The 19853-nt window shown below is 37.5% G+C and overlaps 1 protein-coding gene across 2 annotated transcripts in view; it reads left to right on the forward strand.

Moving 5' to 3' along the window:
- PCDH15 (protocadherin related 15) overlaps nt 1-19853 on the forward strand; it is an 821537-nt gene that overhangs the window by 179503 nt on the left and 622181 nt on the right. For both annotated transcript variants that reach the window (XM_055808474.1, XM_055808447.1), the window contains exons 5-6: nt 10830-10907; nt 16474-16608. The gene's annotated coding sequence lies outside the window, so the exon portion shown is untranslated. The remainder of the gene's footprint in view (nt 1-10829; nt 10908-16473; nt 16609-19853) is intronic.

The raw sequence follows: 19853 nt of genomic DNA on the forward strand, positions 1-19853 counted from the left end.
AAGAGGGTGAAACCTCAGTAATTTTTCAGAAGCCTGCTGCACTTATTAAAATAAGATTCTTCTATTATGTTTGGAATAATCACACAGACCACAAACCAGCAAAGTACTGCAATGTTCCATTTCTTGCTTTCATAAATCTTCATTTCAGAGACCGTATAGCAATGTGAATGGTTTGATTACTTTGCAAAGGAAAGCAGAGCTTAAGGAGAAAAGCATAATGACATTAAACAGAGGACTTGTTATTGAGCATCTTAGAAGGAATCCTGGCAGCTGAGGATGCGGGATGGTGACTTAGAAGAGCTTTATCAGCTAACTTGTTTGTCTTCTGGATACCGTGTAATAGAGTGAGTGCAGCTGGCATAAAACACAAAGGAAATGTTTTCTGTTTGTGATTTAGGTCTTTGTTTTCCAGCACAAAGCATAATTCTTTGATATCCTAGCACAGAAATACAGCAAGCCGCGTTCTTTGGGATGTGCATGTCCAACTCTTCAATGGTATTAGCTCTTTGTGGGTGCCATCTGCATTACTGGGTTAGAAAGGCATAATCTTTATATTAGATTAAAACGAAAAAAAAGCTGTTTCTCCAGGTGATGGGTACCAATTTTACCTCTGTCCACATTCACCCTGAGGCTTTCCTCCTTTTAAAATCAGAAAGAAAACGTGTCCCATCCAGAAGTCATTTTGGTTTGAAGTTGATTTGGGAATCACAAAAGGCATTCAGAATCTTGCTAGGCTAAACCTGAAGCCAGAACTGGGAGGAAATACATTATTTCAGCAGCTCAGCACAATGAAAGTAAAAGGAATAAAAATCACACTGTGTCTGGTAGCCTTGAAAACAACTCTGTTGTCTCTACCATTTTCCTGCACTTCCGTTATTCTTTTTCTGAGATATTAGTTTTTTTGTTGCAATTTACACAGAAAAATGGGAGTTCAGATCATAACTGGATTTCTCAGTCTTTTGGCTAGTATAAGCTTCTCCAATGATCCTTCCTGCTTCCTCTCTTTTTGGCTTGTCTGTTTATGAATGACCTTTGTTGCAGCTAGTTTAGTTTTAACTTAGGTAGTGGGAATGAGAACAGTTGGAAATTACTTCTGCAAGTCTTCAGAAGGGGTGGGAGCTTTTTATGATGGGTAACAGCTAAGTTTCTTGAGAGCAGTAGGGTAAGTATTCACTTCTGTAGCCATAATTAGATTTCATTATTCACTTACTCTGCTGGAGGAACTGATACGTTGTGAGGCAGTAAACAAAACGCTGTTTAGATCTATAAATTTACAACTAAATTTATACCTGTCATTTTCAATGATTTATAATTATGCCTCGAACATTATATGGACCTTCAGGATCTTTGAGTGGTTTTGTCCAAGTATTTGATTTTAGGACCATATCTATAATCATGTTAGCTTCTTCCTTTCATCATTTTTTTTTTTAATGTTGAAAACTTAGGAAGATTTGCATCTACCTATTATAATTAAAAAGTCAGATACTAAATTCAGTCTGCAGCATGCTGCAAATCTAATTCCAGAAAGTCATCTCTAATTGATGGGGTAATACTTGTTGCATGATTAGATAGCTTCAGGCACAGAGGAAAAACCCTTTAATTAGCTTGGAGAAGATAAGTTGCTGTGTTTGAGTCATTGTGATTTACTTTAACTACTTGTCTTTGGCTGCAGGTGTGGCTAATGCTGAAAAACATATGTTGTAGGAAGTGGTCAGGAAGTACATTCCTTTTAAAAAAAATAAGAAAAAGACTAAATTATTTCCCTAATGCAAGCTTGGGTGGCAGCTTTTCTTTCCCCCTGTGATGTTAGTATGTAAGCACGTTAATGCAACTTTGAAAATCAAAATTGCCTCTTTTAGCCATGATGGCTAAACTGACTTCCCTTCATCTATTCTCAAAATAGTTTTTGTAGTTATTCATATTATTTGATTGTGAACAATGGAACATACTGATTTCATAGATGGTGGTGGCCGGTGAGAGCAGCCTGTCTGTTAACTTTATTTCAGTATACACTTCCAAGTAATTTTGTGTGCTTTAAAAAAAACCCAAACCCCCCAAAAACTTTATCACCACATCAATGCCTTTCTTTAGTCCTTGCAATCTTTTAATATTGGGACTCCCTGTTACAGGAATTCAGACATTTAGTGCCCTTTTTAGGGTGGTTTTTCCTTTTTTAAAGCAATGTGAGAGCAAGGTAGAAATACTCTACCTTGAGCTTCCTGTCAAGATTTTTATATGCTGCTTAAAACATAAATCAGTTAGAAATGTATGATTTGGGAATCATTTCCACTTAAAGGAATATATATTCTTTGTATGGGCTAGATATGAAAAGCTGTGAAGAAGATGCTTTTGAAATGGCTTGATTGGATACATGGGCATGCAGTACAGTATGTTTCCTAAAATCAATATGTGTAATAGTGAGTTTTACAAATACCTTCAGTCAACCTTATGACAGACTTGATCTTTAACATTTTTAAGGTAGTCTGACAAGAGACATGCTGCTAGACTTATTTTTTATCTCTGCCATATTTTTTTTTTACAGTAGAGACTGATAGCTGTACTTATTTTTCATGACCATTATGTATATTATAGTTTACTTTCTGATTGTATTGTGTCTGAATACATGAGATAAATAGAGATTGTTATGAAGAGCAAAGAAGAAAGATGGTAGTGACCAGTTTGAAGACACTGCTAGATCCAGTACTTAAAGGAACTTAATGGAAAACAGAAGAGCTTTGAGACATTCCTTTCCTAGAACACAGCACCAACACACACACTTTTCTGCCAAGGGCAGAAATATACAAGATTCAAGGGGCTTTTTAGCCATCTGACCCATGGATTTGTCTGTCTCCCAGAATGTTTCGGGTAGAGATCCACTGAAGGGCCCCACTGCTCAGCCCATACTAAGGTGATTCTTGGCCTTTCCAGATGGGCATCGCTCTCTGTCACCAGATCTTGTCCTGATGATGAACTCCCTTGATTATATGGTCAGATATATGTAATACTGGGAAAAAGAGTGCAGAAAATCAATCCCTGGCCACTTACTGTATCCTGGATCTGTTACTACTATAGTGAGGTGCAAGAATGATGAAACTATCAGAAGAAACATAGGGTTTCAGACAAGAGAATCTTGCCTAATATGGGAGAAAGTTATAAACAGCTGTGCTGTGCTTTCTTTGGAAATGTTTATTAGCTACACAGGAGTGTGTTTTTAAGTGTTCTTGCTTAGTACCGGCGTCTGCAGAGACAGTGTTGGGCGCTGCCAGTATTTATTTTGCCTGCCTGTGACCTTGCAGTGTCCTGTGTATAATGTTGATCTTCATATTTGTCTAACACGGCACTGGCTAATGCAGTTTGGGAATCCCTCTTCCAGGTGCTTTTGACGTGCTAGGAGCAACAGAATTAATTCTTGCCTGAGCAGAGCAAGCAGGAACTGTAACGATTTCCTCAGGTGATTTCAGCACGCTCTTGGAAATTGTCTTGGCTCCCAATCATTTCAAGCTCAAGATACTGGAAATTATTTATAAAGCCACCATACGTCAGGGACATGCATCACAGAATCTTTATTTAAAGTAGGTGCTAGTTCTCCAGTTTGCAGTGTGGTAAGTGGAAGCATCAGCACCCAGGGGTCATCTCTGCATCTTTAGGGTTGACAGGTCCTGCTTTCAATATTGTGTAATTACTGTTTGGGAGTTTAAATTACTTAGTGTTCTGTATTTCATACCCAGGGAAGGGATAATTTTTATTTACTGCTCAAGAGGTGGCTATTTCATGTGTGGATATGTATATTTTTGGACATTTTGAGAGAGAACTGTTCTGTCACTGCCCTTGCTCTACCAAGATTTGTTTTTTCTATACAAGCAATATTTATCTTTCTTATGAAAGGGAAACCATATAAGCTGTGCTTAAAGGATGTAAAAGGGTTTTGTTTTTTTTTTTTTAATTAATGTGCAGTGATTTTTTTTTTTTTTATTGAAAGATGTCTCTCTTCCTTGTCACCTCTTACAATGTCACTTCTCTTAGGCCATTCTGAATAACGTGTTGTTCACAGATCTAAGAACAATGGGCGAAAGAAGTCTGCTGGGTTTTAGCTGTACTCATCTTTCAATGATTTGCAAAATGTTTCAGAATCTCACTAGTTTAAGTAGACACTTCAAAAAAGTTAAAAGGAGCTCTGTACTAATCTCTGTGAAGTGTCATTGGTCTGGGGAGAGTGCTGGTTTTGATTCTTACACCATTTTATTTCCTACAAGGCTTTAATGTTCTTATTTGTAGCTATAAACAAATACATTTTTCTCTAGAACATGGCTGACCTAGAGTAAACTATATTTTAATCTTATTAGGAAAAAAGCTTCAACATTTATGGTCTTGAATTAGTAGGTGATTAGTTTATTTTTAAATACTGACTTAGATGGCTTTACACTGGTAAGCAATGGCAATAGCTAAAACAAAGTAAGTTGATCCCAAGATCCCCACACTACCTGCACTGTAAGTTCTCAGATGGTTTTAGTGCAAAATGTTAATTTTATTTTGCACCTAAAATTAATTACAACTATGAAAATTACGCAAACTTTTTTGGATCTTGTTTGCCCTAGTTTAATAAGAAAACTTTTGCTTTTAATTCAAAATTGTTTTTCGGTTACTCTGCTTTTCACCAGACCACATAATGAAATGGAGGCATCTGTTCTGCAGCTGATTAGAATCAGTTTAGCATTTACTAATGTAGTTTGGGGTGGGGGTTTTTGGGGGTTTGGTTTTTGTTTGTTTGGGGTTTTTTTTTTTTGGGGGGGGCACACAAGGGGTGTCACCATGGAAGATACACCTTTCTTAAAAACTTTGAAGAGGAGAACATTTTAATATGGTTTGGATCTCATTATATATATATTCAGTAGAAGGGATGATTTCTACCATTATATTTGTTTTAGAAAATAGCAGTGCAAATGTGGGTGGTTTTTTTTAAATTTATCTTAACACAGCCATGTCTGTTGCAAACAAATTAGAGTTGAAGGTCAGAATGTCAGTTCTGCTGGAATTGTTAGGACACATTTTAAAGAGCTGGATCTTAGCAACCTTTAGAGTCTCAATAGGTGAAGCGTAGCAAGAGGAGCTATAGTCATGATGATGGTTTAACTTTTAGGTTGCCCTGTGTTGGGTCAGGGGCGGGACCAGCAACCCAGAATATTTTATGATTCTGTGATTCTATGAAGAAAGCCTATAACTATTACTGGAAAAAAAAAAAAAAAGGGAAAAAGATAGCATTTGCTTTAGATTCACTTTAGTTTGTTCTTTTTTTAAAACTTTAAATCAGAGTACATTGAAAATAAAGTATGTCAGAGTGAGAATGCAGCATTTCAAAGAGAGTGATATCATGAAGATTTTACCATTACTTATATCTCATTCTCTTGTTAGTATTATGATATCTGAGCAACCTAAAACTGTATTAATTTCTGGATGTTAGAGGGCTCAAAGCTTTCGCTGATCATCAGAAGACAACTAGCAGTCAATGTGGGCCAAAACCTTTCTTCTGCTGCCATAAACACATTTGATCATCAACTCTCTGATGTTTAAAAAAAGACATCAGAGAAAAATTGCTCAGCTGGAATGTGGGAAAGGGCGTTGTGTTCTTTCTATTAGTGCATAAAATCAGATATTTCTGTTACTTTGGTTTTGTAATTGCTACAGCTTATGTGCAGAAATGAAGTCAGTAGATCATCAGGTGGCTAGAAGATAGTAGCTCATGTTTCTGTTATACAGTAAGGGTTAAAAATAGAGGTTTTAAAAGGGTTAAAAAAAGGGTTTTGCACCGTGCTGAAAAACATCAATAAAGAATGTGCAAGATATCTGTCTGTCTTAGTTGTTCAAAGATAGGCTATCCTTTCATGAAGGGAACCCTTGATCAGCAAAATCAGCTGGCAAAGAGCGCTTTACTGAGAGAGTCTGATGCAACTGTTCTGTAGGTGAGCTGTGATGAAACACAAGGTATGCTATTTGAGACCCACTGAAGAGCAGGAACTTCCTGCTCCTGTGTCTTGTGGAGCTGAAAGTAGATAACCAGAGAAGATCAAGGAAGCCAGAAAGCAGGGATCTGCTATGCAACAAGCTATGGTAACAGTCTTAGATAATGATGCCAGCAGAAAACAGCAGTGCACTCACAGGACTGATTTCTCTTCAGGTGTCACTTGTTCTTTATATGGAACAATAAATCCACTTCTTAGTAGTAAAGGTACCTGGTCCAGGGTTAGAGATCAGGGTGACAGCCCACATGAATGGAATGTGACTGATGGGAATAGGAGGCTTCTGCCTTGACTAAAATGTAATGAAAGATCCTTCCTATGACTTAATGCATAGTTAATGTTGCTATTTCAGTATTCTACTGTCACATTGAGGATTGCATGGAGAAAATATGCTTACCTTAAGATAACTGCCATTTTCCCTTTTCTTTGGTATTTGACTTATTCTCTTTGATCCCCGAAAGTCCATGCCTCAACTGAAACTGCCCAGCTCATTTCCTCCTGAAGGTAACAACTATTCCTTTTTTCTCTGTTAAGAACACTTGTGATCAGTGAGCAAGTTGGAAAATCTAGGTTATACTGATAATAAATGAAAGATTTTAAAGAAATCTTGCCTAATCAAGATAATATAGTTAAGAATCTTATTCCTGAAAGCTAGATCTTGTAAGCCTTTATAGGTTTTTTGAATTGGAATGGCAATTCAAAATGAATGATTTTGTATAATAGTGTGTTTTCATATAGTTTCTTCCATGGTCTATTTTTCCTAATATAATTCTGCCAACCGACTCTATGTTTTACCCAGGTTTGCAGATTAGCCCCCTGTCTGTGTCTTGGGATGATGGTACAACTCCCAGACATGTGTGCCTGTATTAGTTAAACTTGTTATATTCCTGTGGTTTTATTTCCTTCACATTTCTTAAGGGCAATCCCTTCCAGCCCTTTAATACCCGCAACAAGGAAGCAAGCTAGCTTGAGTCATTCTGTTTCAACCTGAGCATTGTTCTGTCTTTATCAGCAAGACGGGGTGATCTGTGGAGGAGGCAGTGTTGCTGCTTACATCTCTAGGCGTGTGCCCAGGTACCTACTTGAGAAACCTTGAAGCTCTCCAGGAGTCTTGAAGTCTAGGTTATCATGATCACAACTTGCTCTACGCTTATATTTTTCCTATTAATAATTTGCAGCAAGTGCAGCGTCTCACCATTAATGCATCAATGTTCATTTTGGGGTTTTTGTTATGCCTTTACTGGCAGTATGTAATATTGTGCTCGGCAGAATACTGGTAACACAGTTAGCCAGAGATAGGCTGTTGATGGATTCCTGTGCCGCCCCCCTCGGCTTACTCCCCACCCCCCACCCCGCAAGATAATGTGCAGTGTGATTAGAGATAATACCATATGTGGAAAACTGTATTATTTTAAAATGCAGCTACTTTGAAGAAACAAAGGTAGCAATTCAGAGTTCCAACAATATAAGGGAAATGTGCAAAACCAGCACTCTGCTAAAGCACAATTCTCCCGTAAAGTGAACAAAGCTTGTACTTTCGAAGATTTGTTCAGTTAAGACTGAATGATATATATTAATCCACAACCATTGGTTTACAATGGATATACAACTCTTTACTGCATCCACTACCAGGGTACAGTGGCTATATGATTCTTTGTTGGTTTTGATTGCAAGACAAAGAATAAGAAGAAATCCATGATGAAACAGATTATGTTTCAACTGACTTCTGTTTATTAATATTCATCTATTTATTTTTTTTTACATGAGAGGAGCAACATAGTGATTTTCCTAACAGGGATGAGCAGCTCTTAGCATAAAGTTTGGAAAGTGTGGTTTTACTGGTATTATTGATGGCAAAACAAGAAAAAACTGCCATGATGCTGCAAGAGTTGTACCAATTCTAGTCTTCCTATCTACTTAACCTTTGTTTAAAATTTATGTTTGTATCAAATTAAAAAGATGACATTAAAATTAGAGATGATTAGGTGAACTGTTATACTGGTTATGATAAATTCAAAACCAGCTTCAGGCATAGTAAGCAACTTCATTATATTAATGTAAAATACTTTATTTACTATTGTTACCAAGTAAAGTAGATTCCAAATGTTGTTTAAGCTAATAGGAAGAAAATGAAAATCTTAAATATTTTTTTTGGAGTTATTGTTTAGAAATGAAATGTTACCTACACGGATTAGGTATTTTCAGGGCATTTGGCTGATCTCAGAGAAAATACTGCACAAGCTTGAAGAGAAGTACCAGAGTCTGTATTACCCTTTGTCTCTTCCCTCTGCACATCTTAATATTTTTATTTAATTTATAATTTTATGATATATATAATATTTATAATAAACACAACTACAAAGAAATGGTGCACAGCTCCTACTAATTTTTTATCCTCGCATACTGTATTGTTGTTTTCACTTGCAAAAAACAAACTGTGCTTGCTAGAAATAGCTATGAGATACACAGATTAGAGTGAGTGTTATGGGAGTATTTTGTACTACTTTCAAAGTGTATCATATTCTTGCTGTACGTAAGTTTCCTCATGTGGAGTATGAAAACATGATACTTTGCTACCTTTCACAGGAGCTATGAGAATGAAACCTGTATGAAAGAAATATCTAGCTAGAAGGCTGTTGGGGATAACAAGGCAACACAGAAAACTACAACTTATTTTGTGAGATTTCTTTGCATTCATGCACACAATTATGAAACCTGCTTTTTGTTCTTACTTTCTGAACTTGATGTTTCATATTCCCCTTTGCTCGTAGATGGACTATATGGAAGCAGCAAGCTATCTACCCATTGTAGCAATGTATTAAAACAAAATGCCATCAGGAGCCAACAATACACATTGCTTGCCTTGCTGCATGTAACCATTTCCTCACAGCAAAGTCCTCTGCTCTGAGGTGGGGTCTGAGGAGGGAGGGCTGGTGCCGGGTGGGGTGGCTGAGATTTGCGAGGTGTTGCTACATTGCTGGCAGTGCCTGCGAGGTAGTGAAAACTGTGCTGCAGGTTCTTCCCTTACCTGTAAGTGGAGGTGTGCTTTGCTGTGGTTTCCTGCTAGTAGGCTGTGCGTTTGCAGGGCAGACAACTTTTTCTTCCTGGTTTTCAGGTGAATCCATTTTGAGTAGAGCTCAGGCGACAAAAGAAGGGCCGTTGTGAGGGGTGGCTGCCTATTAATCTGCAATCAGAACATTTTTCAGGCAAAGTTTGTTTCTTTTCCATCAGGCCTATCGGCCTGTTAGTAATTTCACCTTTTAAAAGGAAAACAACATGCTCAGGGGTTCATTTCTGTGGGAAGAGGGAGGAGATTGAGGGTGAAGGAGTGATCCAGAACATTCTGGAATGATCAGGAATCACTGGGGGTGTGACTGAGTTGAGGTCCCCCCCAGCAGCCAACCAGGGAGTGCCTTTTGGCAAGGCAGTCCAATCAGAACATGTGGCCCCCCCTCTGCTGCCTGTGTGAGGGCCGGGGGTGCTGCCTCAGCCCTGGGGGGGAGAGGAGAGGGGCGGGAATGGCGTGTGTGAGGGTGCTAGGGTGGGGGAAGCTTTGGGCTGCCCCTGCTGGAGGAGAGATAGAGAACCTCTGAGAGTGAGGCAAGGGGAAGCTGGTGTGTGATGAGCTGCTGAAGCTGTTTTTTCCTTTGATCCTGGACCCAGGTGACGCCTTGTAATGTGAGGCGCGTGTGGGTGTGAGGGAGTAACTGGGAACATGCAGTATGATATCAAGCTTGGGCTGATAAAGATGCAAATATATTTGCTCGCCTCGCACTGCATCTATTTAACCCTTGACACTTAGTGAAGAAATACCCTCTAAGAGTAAGATATTAATTAAATATAGGAGCCTTATGTTATCTAGGTTTCCACAGACGCTTTTGGTGTGTTGCAGGTGTGTGTCTGACTGAGGTGTCTTGTATATATACTTGTTTGTTTAATGTTTATGAAAAAAGCAAAGCAAAACCTGCTTCTTGTTTCTTACACAGGTGCTACTCAGCATCTTCCTAATTGCAGCTATTGCATTTCAGGAGACAGAAGTGTAAGAGTGCCATAATGTTCCCACTCTGTCATATTGCTTTGTTTTTCTTTGGAACTGCAGTCTAATAAAAGCTAAATGATTGTGGTTGTGTGTGAATAAATAGAAGTTCTTTAGCCCGGGATATCCTGAAATCATCAATTTCACAGTTTCAAAACTTTGTGAGCTTTAGTCATGTATCTGCTTGTTCTGTGTGTATGGGTTTTGCTTAATTCAAACTGTCTTGGTTGTTTAGAACATTAAATATTATTTGTGTGCTTATAAAGGTGTAAATTAATGGAAGAAATATAACTATGACAGTGATGCATAGGTGTATTTTTGAAATCATACACAAGTACAAACATCAATCTATTCATGCAATATTTTTTAAATTTATTGAGCCTACTTACTGAAAATGTTAAATGTACTCATGTTGCCATAAAATAAAAATAGTATTTTAAATCACTGTGTTTGAGCTGACATAGCTGTGCTTGTTTTGTTAGTATTGTAGTCAAATAGCTTCAGAAAATACATATTTCCAAGTATATTCTCTTGGTTGTTGAAGTCAAGGTTGTTGCTTGAAGGGTAGGTGTTAGAATACATTCAAAAGCATTAGTTATAAATCAAACCAATTTTTTCTCTAGAATGATTTGATTTATGAATGTCAAATTAACTTTTGCAGACTTGCTGTAATTTATCTCAAATATGGGAATTTTCAAAAAAGGAAAATGAAATGTATTCACACTGTGCACTCAAGGTAAAATTTTGATCCAGTATTAATCAATAACAATGTCTTCTAGGATAATGGGGACATAATTCAACAGATACATTTGGAGTAGCTGTCATTCTCCTGGCTGACAGAGGGACCAGAAAAAAAGGTAAGAAAAACCTGTTAATAGGAAAGTATGTTTTAAATCTTGTTGTTGTTGTTGTTGGTTTGGTTTGGTGTTTTTGGGTTTTTTTGTCTCCACTAGCTTAATAATAACAAAAAGCATGTTAAGAGTGTAGGGGGAAAAGTATTGAACAGATAAACCGTGTAACTGGTATTGTATAATATTAAAGAAAGTTAGTGTAACAGTTTATTAAAATAGGAGTTTCCAGAGATTAAAAAAAAATGCATTGTTTCTTCTCTTATGCACATACAAAAGATAGTTCTACGATCTGGGATAGATTTATTATTCTTCATTGATTGCCTTATTCTGTTGGAGGACATTTCTGGCAGTAAAGTAGTAGACCTGTCACATCTATCATGATGTGTCAGAGATCTGTCAGGTCCGTGGCTCTTTTTGAACTTTGCTGTTTCAGAAAAACGTAGTTGAGCATTATAGGCAGAAGTTTGACATTTCCAAGATTAAAATCAATCCTCCTTTATGTGTTTTTTCTCAAACAAGACTTGTGTTTTATTGTACAAGTAGTGGCTTCACATGTTTTGAGGTTATAACATGGGCATGGAATAATTTGGGTAACAGATTTGACAGGTGTTCTGTAATGAATATAAATTGAAGAAATTATATAAGGGGTCCTAAAGGCAGATGGCAAATCAAACATTGATCCTGTTGTCACACATATGAGCCTAAAGGTATAAGCTTCTATTTCTTTATAAAGTTGGGAACTTACAAGGTAAAACAGTCTGTTGCAAACTACTATACTGTCTTTAGAGGGAAAGAAGTGAGTAAGAACTGTTAAAATTGATTGCTGAAAGTATAATAAATAATGAGATGCCCTAAATGTATAGAAGGGGAGGTCAGATGAAGCACTGTTGTAACTAATGGACATTGAAGATTAAAATTAATCTAAAAAATGTTCAGGCAGTTTATTTAATTGTAAAATACATTGAAACAAAGGGAACCATTGTGTCAACACAGATCCTTGTACAGCTGGCCAGCATCAGCGCTTTTACTTATAAATTATGGTGGTACTAGAGAAAAGCCACCAAAAGAGTAATGGCATCCTAATGGCTGTCTGTAGAGGCAACAGAAATCTAAGGAAAAAGGGCAGCAAGGAGCCACAGACAGCCAGATAAGCATAAATGGTAAGATGCCAAGAATGTGATGGCAAAATATTTTGATGTTGGGTTCTTCCCAGAGATGATGTTTGGAAATAATGAACAAAGCAGTGGTCTTGTTCTGTTATTAGTTGTGTTCAGGGAAATAGTAATCAGAAAAAATAAACAAATAAATAAATGTTTTGATACTTAGTTTTCCACTTCCAATAGAAAGAAGCATTGAAATTCCAAAGCAGTAGCCATTTTTGTTCTAACATGTAACCATGTGGAATGAGGAATTGCCTCAAAATCTGTATGTCTAAGTTGATGCTTTCAGCTGGATTTTGATTTTGATAGAACTGTACCTTTGGTAAAGACAAATGATATAATTAAAAGAATGCTGAAATGGTCAAGTAGCATTAAGAAAGAGAACCACAAAGAAAGCAAAAGTAACAGAGGCAAAAGTTAGATTTATTGTAATCAGTCATAAATAGAGGCATGAATTGAGTGATTGTCTCTGTACTAAATAAATAAATGGAAAAATTCTATATGAATGTAGCACCGAAATGTGCTAAGTTTTTAAAGGTTTTTTAATCCACACTGAGTAAAGGCAGTCATTCTCAGAAAACATTTCATTCATGTAAAGACCATTCTGTAGACATGTTTTCATATAGCTGTAGTGATTTTTTGAGTTATGTGTTTTTAGCTGCCTGCGTAGGTCACAGAGCTAGAGAAATTTTCTTAAATATTTTAAAATATCAGTTCAAGGTAATTAGTCATTCTAATAGATACATATTTACTGAAATGTGTTATGTTGAGGAAATACAGAATGTAATGGAGGTTTTCTTGTATTGTTTTTCCAAAACCTTAGGAAGCCTTATTAGTACCTTCTGTTGTACAGTATTTGGTGGTATTATTGTAATAACAGTACCTGTTTGATTCAGGAATTTTCAGCCTGGGAGTTTCTCATTTTAGTTATGAGAATATTCACAGATTTTTCCACACAAAAGAAAATCTGTCAGCCACACAATACTGAGTCCATTTTCTTACGGAGTTTAGCAATGCATGAAATGCGTAGAGGAGGAATGGTTTCGTACCTTTTCAGTTTCTAACAATTGTCTTATTCAGGACAACAGCAAAACTCCCTAGAGCACACAAATAGTCTTAAATTTCAATAAGATGGTGTCTAAGCTAGCTTGATAATTTCTTATCCCTATAGATACTAATAATAACTTGGAGACAGAGATGTTGGTTGTTTCCAAGCTAAACGCACTGAGAGAGAAAAATTCATTCCATTCCGGAGTAGACACCATTAACACAGATTGCCTTCAGCACATTAAGTCTCGCCACTAAGACATTTTAAACAATTGTTTGCTTCTAAAATCTGTGGAAGCTAGGGAATTAAAAGCCACCTTAGTTTTAAAAGCGTGTTTTCTGAGCCTTAATAAAACGACACTTTGTCTTAATTTTGTGTCTCCAGTCATGCAAGAAATTAGAGGACTAGCTTCCTCCTGCAGAACTTAGGTTTTTCAAACGTCAGGCTTAATTTGGCAGACTGTATTGCTCAAATTAGCTTGTAAATGAATTATTTGTTTCTGAAGTACAACTGGTATCAACTTGCATACAAATACTTAGGAAATGAGCATATATCCCATTTGCTTCTGTAATTATGTGATGGTTGCTCTTGTCAAGATGCATATTTGTTCAGAAACTTTAATATTAATTTATGTTGCAGAGTTTTTTTAACTGCAATGTGTTGTTGCTAAGTATAATTTAGAATGGCCTTTCTCCTCTCCTGTAATGTTTTAAGTTGCAAGCTTATTTTGGACTGGAATGATCTCAAAAAATTTAACCATTGTGTGTGTTTAGTGGCTGTGACAAGTCTGGATGAAGATGATGTCTGATTTCTTTTCAGTTACCTAATTGATATGAAATGATATTTTCAAGCAAAGCCTGCATACTGGTGGCATGAAATAGATTTTTATGGGGTTGCAGCTTTGGAGGGAATCTTGTGCTACTCTGCAGGGTTACCTGCTGGTCCATCCTGAAGTCAGGTTGGGAGGATGAGCCACCTTCAGCACACAAATAGAAATAAGGCATTAAATGAACAGCTGAGGGAACTGGGGGTGTTTAGCCTGGAGAAAAGGAGGCTGAGGTGAGACCTTATTGCTCTCTACAACTACCCAAAAGGACATTGTAGCTGTGTGGGGGTCAGTCTCTGCTCCCAAGTAACAAGCAATAGGACAAGAGTAAATAGCTTCAAATTGTGCCAGGGGAGGTTTAGACTGGATATTAGGAAAAATTTCTTCACCAAAAGAATTGTCAAACACTGAAACAAGCTGCCCAGAGAGGTGGTGGAATCAATATCCCTGGAGGTATTCAAAAGATGTGTAGATGTGGTGCTTAGGGACACGGTTTAGTTGTGGACTTAGCAGTGCTAGGTTAACAGTTGGACTCAGTAATCTTAAGGGTCTTAAACAATTCTATGACTGTACGGTCTGTCAAATTTGAGAGGTGGAGGTGATTGCTGTCTATTGCACCCATATACCCATGCTTTGAGCCTAAATCCTGCCTGTGAAAATTGTGTGTTCTGGCAGGTGTTAGTCATTTTACAGTGCTAGCCTTCATGTGTTGCAAGAGAAACATCAGAATTAATATTCCTATATATTGTTTGTCATGTGATGCTTTGCATTTTCCTGATGCTGAAGAAGGTGTATGTGGGTGTTCTGGTTGCCTGTGTACATAATGCACTTGACATGATTTGTAGTGATGTGCTGACGCCCCATAGTCAGCCAGAGCTTTGAAGGGATCTCTCTAGGCCTTCTCATTAAAGTGAGTTGCTCAAAGATGATAGAAATGCTTTTAAACATTACATAAGGCCAGTTTATGATAGAATCAAAACTTGAATGCTTAGCTTTACTTGATGAACAAAAAAACCCAGAAGTAAAATGAAAACAACAGCAAAAAAAATCCAGGGACTGTCTATCGCAGATTAGGAAAGGGGTAAAGACTAAGGAAGACCAGGTATGTCGCACCGTTTGAGACACTGCGTCTTTAAAGAGCAAGTGGTAGGACTGACTGCAGAATTGGTATTCAGGTCTTTTCCCTGTTCTGTTCCACTGTCTAACAGTTCCTCCTCAAACCACAGTGTAAAAACTTTACTCCTTGCTCGGGAAAAGTCTCTTGATGTGACTAAAATCCGTTACAGCTTTGCTCCATATTGGTGCATATTCCTTTTAAGAGCAGTAGTTGGTCCTGAGCAAAGCATCTGACATAATTATATTAGTAAATACTGGACTGTAAGACTACATTACAGAGCAGCTACATTTTAGGACCAGATTAGCATGTTCTTCTGTCTTTTTTTAACCTGTGTTTGCATTCCCAACCAATCCAGTCAACCATTTGTAGAGACACAGGCAAGCTGTGCAGGTCCCTGCTGCAGTCAGTGCCATAAAAACTCTATTCCAACTGCTGCATAATAATTAGCTAGTTCAGAAGAAGCTGCCCTTAAGATGATGTGTTTAACACCGAGCTAGATGCACAGACCTGTTCCACATCTTCTGTTCATTTTGATACCAAAACTAAAGTAACAATGTTGAAAATGGATTTCAGCTTTTGCATTAGTAAATTAAGAGAAATATTCTGAACATACATCTTCTGAAATTTCTTTTGAGAAATTGGTTGCCTCATGTGGAAATTAATTTTTGACACGTTGTCATCGTGATCAGAGATTAAAATGAGATGCTGGTCTTAAACCAGGAACCAGTAGTAGCTGGATCAGATAGACACTCTCAGTTGTGGATACTTGTGTTTGTGTGCTGAACCTGTGGTCCCTGCTTACCTGGGATAAGAAAAGAAACCACAGAGTAGGCATTTGTTTTGTCTGTTTGGTTTGAGCTGGTTTGGTTTGCATCACTTAGCTAGTGGGATTTTTTCATTAGCTTGGTGTTAGTCACTTTAATTTATTCAATTGAGTATGAAATGTTAAGGTTTCAGGACTATTGTCCTCGTGCACCGTGTTTCTTTAGCTAGTAGAGTATAATTAATTTTGAAGGTACTAACAGCTCTAAGTGAGATCACTTTGATGTCAGGACAGACTTTAATGCCAACTGGCATGAAGTGTGCCATGTATTCATGCTGAAAGGAGAGAAGAATAGAATTGTTCAGCAGTGAGCTGGCTGAGGAATAGAAGCATCCAACCAACACAGCAGAAGAGCAACTGCTGTGTTAATAACAACACATCTTTCCTCTGAGGGTTGATTGCCCGTGGGATCTAGGACATTGTTAGGTTGCAGATTTAAGAGGATAATCAGAAACACGAGAGGAGGAAGAATCTGGCAGAGAGAGATGATGAGGTTGGCAGAACTCCCGTGAGAGCTGTCAAGTACCTTGTTGAGGAAGCAACCTTTGAAATCGTAAGGAACCTGATAACTGTTTTTTTATTTGTTTTTTTTGTTCAGTGGAGCAGCATTTCTGGACCTTCATGGACTGGCTGGTGTCAGAGAGATTTGTTTATCATCAAGTTTATTCCTTGTGGAAGTAACCAGAGATGGACCTCAAATTGGCTTATTGGTTAGAGTAGCACTTAACTGAAGGTAAGCTTTCTAGTTGAGTTGGTTTTATCTGCTAAAATAGGCCTTCTGGTTGAATGGCATCAATGTGCATTTGCGCTTTTCTAGTTTGTCACATTCGTGAAGTGCAGCATATACTATAAAAACGCTACCCTCTCCCAGATGTGCCTTTAATCACCATCTAAGACATAACCACTTTTGTCTTTGATATAATTGCATTAATTACTCATATTCCTGTATTCACTTTGCCAATGAAACAATCAATTTTCTTCATGTTGCTGCAAAGCATTCTGTGATAAACTGAAACACGTGATCTGTGGTATTTGCGTCATTATACCAGCTCTTTGAAAACACTGGCTTAAGCAGCGGAGATGTTCTTCAATCACTATGGGTACTTTTATGCCTTGAGGATTGCAAGTAAGAGGATGTTTTCACATCCTGTGCTGACATAGATTTGCTGGTAGAAATCTGTAGCGTAGGCCAGTTGTTTCTTCAGAAATTACACTGTTACGCTTTAAGTTCAGCTAGGAGAGTGGTACTATGGGTGTGTGAGCCAGAAAGTGCCCTTGGCTGCTCTGCCAGGACTACTTGCTATCGTTGCAAACAGGGCAGAGTGATCTGCCCAACTGCTGCCAGCCTGTTACGGCTTTCCTTTATTTGCCTAGAAGAGTGTTTCTGCAACAGTGCAATCTTAATCCCCTTATATTTGTGTTCATGGAATGATTTCGTAGCTGTTACATTTCCAAAGCAAAGTATCAGAGTCAGGGGAGCACGACAGTGTATTCTGTTTTCCCAGCAATATTTCAGAACAGAAGGGATGGATCGTTATGAACAGCCCAAAGCTTCAGTGTTATTAGCCTGTTTATGGTGAAAATTTGAGTGGGACAGTAGATTGTGGAAACTGCATCTATAGTACTGTTTCTGTGGTAATGATGAGTTTGGTTTTCAGAACTGAAAACAAGTAATGTTTTATCTACAAACAAATTAAGTCATTCAAGAAATGAGAATAGTAGTAAAATCCTAAAATGTTTTTTCATGTTCCTTTAAAGTAAGGAGACATCCACTTTTTGGGTTATTGTCAGCTTTGCATCTTAATCATCTCTTAATTTTACTTGAGTTTTCTCTAATCTAGTGTTCCCTCTTGCCAGGGAATAGAAGGTGAGTCAGGTGTAAATATTGGCAGGCATTCAGTGTGGCACACTGCAATAATTTACACTTAAAACAAGCCTATGTATAAACACCTAATTTTTGAAATTTCTCAACTCTGTCTCTCTGTACAATTGTTTCCTTTCTTTTTTTACATGTCCACAGTTGTATGAGCAGGGTATGTAGTTTGCTTGCTTCCTGGGGGGCATTACTGCATATGCTGCATGTACAATACTGCCTGTGTAATTATAGACTGGTTGCGTGGAGTAGTAGATACAGATACACTTTTCCACTTATTTTCAGGGAATGCGTAATCAAACCCATTTTAAAAAATTGTTTAAGTCAGTCCTGTAACAAGTGCTTCTGATTTCTTCAAGATTACAAGGACACAGAATGAAAATAGAAGTCACTGTCTTTAGTCATCTTAAAATTGGATAGGGTGAAAATCTAGTATGTTATGCAATTCAATTATGTTATTTTTTTTTTATTAAATAAACTGGCCAATCAGTTTACCTTTGAGAATTTATTTTACAATGGATAGAGATTGGCATTTAGTATAAAAATCTTTCAAACACTTTTGTTGTTCTTTGTAATACCTGTGTCTTACAAATATTTTTTTTAAATTTATATTTATCTTTTCCTGCTTTTTTAGTTAGTGGATATGCCATTTATACAATTTGATCTCTAATCACACCTAATATCAATTTAGATAATGCATAGATATTGCAAAATATTAATTCCTGTGATTAGTTGCTTACTCATTTCTGAACTGTAAGTTTGATTGTACCAGCCTGAAGGCTTCATGGAAGCCACACCGAGGCCCTTGCTCAATGATAGTTTTCTGTTCATTACCTGAAATGTGCTTTATAGGATCATTACCATTCTAATGACAGAGAGGAACTGGTGTCTCAGACCTTTTCCTGATGTTTTGTAATAACAGCTGTAGGTCAATATGGAGAAGGTTTAATTCGAAGCACTTCCTCAGCTGTGTCCCATTGTGTATTTCTGAGTGGACAGACAAAAGGTTGAGAGTGCTGTGTCTATACTCCATTTTGAACAGCACCTACTTTTATAAGCATATAGACAACTACTGCAAGGTGGGCTAGCCCAACATACTCGCTTGTTACCCAGTGGCTATAGGAGGCGGGGGGGATGTTTTTCCTGTGAGGAGATCGGTGTATGACATTTGTGTTTGAAAGTCAGAATTTCATGAATAAAATATCCTACATTCTGCCAACATTCATTGTACTGAAGGTAAATTTGCAGGAGATATGGTGAAAAAGATTTATGAAGCATAACTACTAGGAGCTGTTGTGTGAAACTGGTATTTCTTTCATTAAGGTGTCTTGCAGTAGAGAGTCTGAACTAGCACTGACAGTATAAACTTTCAGACTCCCTGTCCTAATATCTTACAGAAGGACTTAAAACTTAACTTAGTCCAGTCTTTCATAAAGGACAAACAAGAAAAACAACTTTTTCCAATTCCTCTGATACAATGTGAAATTTTCTGCATCTCCTCAGCTTCAGCTTGGGGTTTATGGTTTTCACATCTTTGATATCAGAGCTGGAGAAAGGTACCTCAACCTTGACATTGTGTTGCGTTGTATGCCCTGTCATAAACTGTCTGTATTTGGTTTAATTTCTTCTCTTATTGACAATCTGATGTGTGTCTCTGTGTGAAACCGCTGGTACACAATGTCTGCACTAAGGTAGCCAACCTTCCTCCGAAGTTCTCAGATGTAGACAAATTTCTGTACCCTAAGAGGTAAAAGTTATAAATAGCAGGTGGAATCTTAACAGGTGCTGAATCTGTACAACTCCCAAGTGATTCCAGTGATCAGGCTACTTGAAATACTGCTTTTGTGAACAAGCATTTACTTTAGTTTCTGATGCAATCAACTAATTGTGCCGAGCAAAGCAATATTTTTAGAAGCATGATTTCATAAGGAGTCTAATTACTGTGTGCTGTATGGTGAGCAAGAGGGATATTAGATGCAATGCTAAAACCACTTATTTATAAATTATTTTTATCTGTTTAAGATTAGGTAGTGTGTTAAGAGAGCTGATTGCAAATACATTCAGTGCTGGTATGTTGCTTGAGCAGTCCTAGCAGTCATACTGTT

This window comes from Falco peregrinus, chromosome 1 (genome assembly GCF_023634155.1).
Source record: "Falco peregrinus isolate bFalPer1 chromosome 1, bFalPer1.pri, whole genome shotgun sequence".
Lineage (NCBI taxonomy): Eukaryota > Metazoa > Chordata > Aves > Falconiformes > Falconidae > Falco > Falco peregrinus.